This window comes from Penaeus chinensis, chromosome 20, assembly GCF_019202785.1.
Source record: "Penaeus chinensis breed Huanghai No. 1 chromosome 20, ASM1920278v2, whole genome shotgun sequence".
In the NCBI taxonomy this organism is placed as follows: Eukaryota; Metazoa; Arthropoda; class Malacostraca; order Decapoda; family Penaeidae; genus Penaeus; species Penaeus chinensis.
Window position 1 is genome coordinate 24932901 of NC_061838.1, and position 5000 is coordinate 24937900.

General features: G+C 56.2%; 1 pseudogene; it reads right to left on the reverse strand.

Moving 5' to 3' along the window:
• LOC125035957 overlaps positions 1-5000 on the reverse strand; it is a 58968-nt pseudogene that overhangs the window by 19398 nt on the left and 34570 nt on the right.

The window sequence follows — 5000 nt, forward strand, 5'->3', positions numbered from 1 at the left end:
AAGCAGGGAGGAGGAGGAGGAGGAGGAGGAGGAGGAGGAGGAGGAGGAGGAGGAGGAGGAGGAGGAGGAGGAGGAGGAGGAGGAGGAGTGAGAGAGGGAGAGAGGAGGAGGGTGTAGGAGTGAGGAGACGGGGAAATAAATGATAGCGGGTAGGATGAAAAGGAAGGAAAGTGGAGGGGATATTAGTGGAGAGTGAAAGGGGGGGGGGGGGTGACATGTTGAAGGGAAGAGGGAAGGGAGAAGCTAGATCAAAGGAAGGAAACGAAGGAAGGAAACGAAAAAAGAAATGAGGAAAAAGGAAGGCCGGGAAGATGGGAGGGAAATACAGAAAATGAGAGAGAGCGAAGGGGAAACACTGGCACTATTAGCCTCTCCTCCTTGGAATGAAAAAAAAGCAAACGGTTTCTTCTCACTTAAAGAATAAAGCAATTAAAGCAAATATTTCGACGTCTAATTACAGACATACCTCGGAAACCGCCGTGTCACTGTCGCCGGAGCTAGACGTGGCTATTGAATGTACAGTCATAATGAAGTGTCATGAACAAGGAAAAGAAAGGAAGGGGAGGGGACAAGAGTGAGGGGACAAGAGGGAGGGGACAAGAGGGAGGGGACAAGAGGAAGGGGAGGGAGGGAGGGAGGGAGGGAGGGAGGGAGGGAGGGAGGGAGGGAGGGAGGGAGGGAGGGAGGGAGGGAGGGAGGAGAGAGCAACAAAATCCCTCTTACTCCTCGGCCCGACCCCCGGGCGGTGCATGAAGGCAGGAGCACGGGCAGGGTATCTCCCAGCGCCGCTTTGTGCCGAGTCATCCCCCGCTGAACCTCAAGCAGAGGTTATGCGAGCCAAGCCTCCGGAGGCGACATGGTGCTCGCCAGGCCGGCCATGGAGGGCGCTACCGTGCTCGGGGGAGCGCGCGCAGCCGCTCCCAAGGGGATTCCATGGGTGGGTCTGTCCTCTCGCCGGGGTACAGGCGACATCCCAGGGAGGCGCCCCGAGTCCACATGAGCGGATTCCTGCTCCTGAAGCGAGGTGGATCCACGTGGCTCGAGCAAGGCGGGGCGCCGTGGCCGGGGCGCCGTGGCCGGGGCGCCGTGGCCGAGCGCCGTGGCCGAGCGCCGGTCCCTTTCCCCTCCGCCTCTCGGGGAAAGTGGACTCGGCGGCAGGAGCTGAGCAACGGCTTTTTGCGAACCGGCTTCGCTTCTCTTGGCAACTGGTTTCGCGAAAGTGAAACCAGGCCTTTTTCTTTAAACGAAATTAGAAATAACAAAGAATAAATATTACATCGACACAGCTATCTAATAATAACAATAAAAAAAATAGTAAAACAAGTAAAGCACTGTCTGCCTCTCTGCCCACAGCCCTGACAACCCAACAAAGGCCGCCTCTGAATGGGCGGGGAGCGACGGCCAATGCGGCGGCGGGAGGCAGCCACAGCAACTACTACGCCAGCAATCGCTTTCAATAAGCCCGAGTGGCGCTGCGAGTGTCGACGCGAGCAGCACCAGCAACAACTCGCGCCGTGACCGCCACTCGCGGCCCAGAGCGCTCGTGGTGAGCTGGTCGCCGTGGCACTATGGCAAAAGGGGCCGATGACAACGCGTCGCCCGAACCACAGACAACGGAAAGCGAGGAGGCGACGCACGGCGACACGGAAGGGGGGGGGGGGGGGGGGGGGGCAACCGGTGGGGAGCGACGGGCGAGGAAGAGCTGAGGAAGAGCTGAGGAAGAGCTGAGGAAGAGCTGAAGAGGGGGACCAAAGAATGAGAGGACGAAAGAGGAGAAAAGGAAGAAGTCTTGGGGAAAATATAATGAAAATGAACAAGACTATGAAAGGCGAAAACACAGGAGAAGTAGAGAAGAGAAGTAAAATGGAAAGAGGAAACGAAAAAATAAACGGAATAAGACAAGAAGAGAGGATAAGAGAAAAACGGAAAAAGTGGAAAGAGAAGATAAATAAGAAAGGGGAGTGGCGTCTAGAGAAAAGAAAACTAATAGAAAGAAAAAAGAGTAGAAGTAATAACACAAAACAAAAAGGAAGAAGATATACGAGTTAAAGAAAGGGGAGACAGGATTCAAAGGATAGAAAGGAAGAGAAGAGAAGATAAGACAAGCGAGAGGGAAACGGTGAGGAGAAACGACAAGAGAAGCGAGGAAATGGAAACGAGAAGAGAGAAAGGCAGAGGATAGCTGAGGAGAAAAAGGGAAGGAGGAGAAGGAGGAGGAGGAGGAGGGGGAGGAGGAGGAGGAGGAGGAGGAGGGGGAGGAGGAGGAGGAGGAGGAGGAGGAGGAGGAGGAGGAGGAGGAGGAGGAGGAGGAGGAGGAGGAGGAGGAGGAGGAGGAGGAGCAAGCGCGGCCTTGTTAAGGTTAGCCGTCGCCACACCCGAGACCCAATCAATGGCGAGTTACGCCAGGAGGGAGGGAGGGAGGGAGGGAGAGGAAGGGAGGGAGGAAAGGAGAGAGAGAGAGAGAGAGAGAGAGAGAGAGAGAGAGAGAGAGAGAGAGAGAGAGAGAGAGAGAAGAGAGAGAGAGAGAAAGAGAAAGAGAAAGAGAAAGAGAAAGAGAGAGAGAGAGAGAGAGAGAGAGAGAGAGAGAGAGAGAGAGAGAGAGAGAGAGAGAGATGGGGGGAGGGGGGAGTGAGAGAGGGGGGGGGAGGGAGAGGGACAGGGACAGGGAGATAGAAAGGGGGGTAAGGAAAGAGAGAGAGGGAGGGAGGGAGGGAGGGAGGGAGGGAGGAAAGGGAGGAGGGAAGAGAAGGAGAGAGGGGAGAAAGGAGAGAGGGAGGAAAGGAAGGGAGGAGGGAGGAAAGGAGGGCGGGAAGGGGGGAAAGAAGGAAAAGGGGAGGGAGCGAGGGAGGGAGCGAGGAAGGGGGGGAGGGAAGAAAGGGAGGGAGGGAAGAAAGGGAGAGGGGGAAGGCAGGAAGGAGGGGAGGGAGGGGAGAAGGGACGAAGGAAGGCAGGAGAGGAGGAGGGGAGGGAGGGGAAGCTGACGGCGGGGGCGGGAAAACCCTGTCAGGGCGGCGGAGAGGTGGACAAGAGGAGGCGGCGTGAAGAGCGCGAGACCAGGGAAGGTGGAGAGGCCAGTGAGGAGAGCTGCTGCAGAAGTGGAGCAGTGGAGGAGAAAGGGAGGAGGGGGCACAGAGGAGCGGGGGACGGGCTGAAGTGGCAGAAGCCCCACTAGATCGCAGATGCAGTTTCGGGATCAAGTGGAGGCGCGCAAAGAAGGCCTTGGAGCCGAGCGATTAGTGCTCCGGGCCGCCGGACCCAGAAGAGGGGAAAAGACACTTAAGGCGGCGCCCCGAGAAAGGTCTGAGGGGAAGGGCGCTTCGGCAGAGCGAAGGCGCCGTCACCACGAGGCTAACGTAGCGTGGCCAACACTGAAATAAATGAGATGAAACGAAATCAATATTGGACAGGTGTGCCAGCGGGTATGGACACCCACCTTTCTGCCTGCCACACAGGGGTCTGCCACTGCGTCTATCTACACGATTGTGGGCATGCATATATATGTGTGTGTGTGTGTGTGTGTGTGTGTGTGTGTGTGTGTGTGTGTGTGTGTGTGTGTGTGTGTGTGTGTGTGTGTGTGTGTGTGTGTGTGCATGCATATCGGTCTATCTATCTCTACTTCTATAAGCGCCCAGGCCCTCCTTCTGAACCCAGCTGAGACCCCATCCGCCGCCGAGGCTTCGGTCCCGCCAACCTGCACAAGCGCCACGAGCAGCAGACCCTCGCTCCTACAGCACGCACGGACTTCCTCCCGATCTTTTTTTCCTGATCTTCCGAAACGGCATTTCTGCTCACGGCACTCTTGGCGACAAGGGAAACCTCGCCCCCCCCCCCCACCTGAGGTTTCGCCACGAATCTCTCGGCGGAAGGAACCCTTACCGAGAAGGGCCGGGCCGGTTCCACGAATCCGACGGCCTCTTGTCTACCTCCGCCCCTCGCCCGCCCGTCCTCAACCCAGGGATACTCCTCAAGCGCAGCCTTTAAAGAAAGAGGCGAGACCTCCCCCAGCAGGGAAAAACACACATGACGCTGAGACTCCTCCCAACCCCTCCCCCTCCCTCCCCCACCTCCTAAAGGGAGTGTCCCACGCACTCTGCGACCCTCGGCGACGCGGCCCTGACCCTGCTGGAGCGACACATTAATTACGTGTATTTGGTTCTGCTGACGCTAAACCTTGCGACCGTGTTGTTCTTAGCGACCGCAAATTAGCCGTCGATCTGGACTCCATCATTCTCGGCCGCTGTCGAGGGAAGCCCCCCCCCCCCACGCCCACCCCGCCCTACGGAAGGGGACCGCCCGTAATGCCGCGGCTTTTTATGCTAATGAGGGCTGTCCCTCAGCGATATGTTACCTGGGGGAAGGTGTGCAGGCGCCTCGTCGGCCATTTCTTGCTCCTACTTCGCGCTAATACGCCTCCTTTATCACCCGCTTGCCTTCTCGCCTATCATCTATGGCCCTGTCTAGTCCTTTCTTTGCCGCCTCCGCCCACCTCTCTCTCTCTCTCTCTCTCTCTCTCTCTCTCTCTCTCTCTCTCTCTCTCTCTCTCTCTCTCTCTCTCTCTCTCTCTCTCTCTCTCTCTCTCTCTCTCTCCATACATTCATAATACCCACACACATACCCATAAAAATACCCACCTACCCCCTTCCAGCACTCGCCGATTCTCCCCCCCCCTCCCTCTACCCCTCAGATGCCAGCAGCCGACGGCACTTACCCCGCTGGTTGGTGAAGAGATCATGGTACCCGTCCATGACCCGTTCCACTAAGCTCTCCATCATCGGGTTATTTATCTGGAAAAGAAAGAAAAGAAAAGTTAGGAGGGGAAACTGCCGAGTGGCTGACTTACACACACTCTCTATCAATTCTTAATGGATGACTGATACAAGACCGTACAAAGTTGGTGGCTTTCCACAAATTCTACATTCTTACAAAAACTTGAAAAAAAAAAAAAAAAACGGAAAAAAGAGAAAAGAAAAAAACAAAGAACAATATCAAACCCTAAAAAG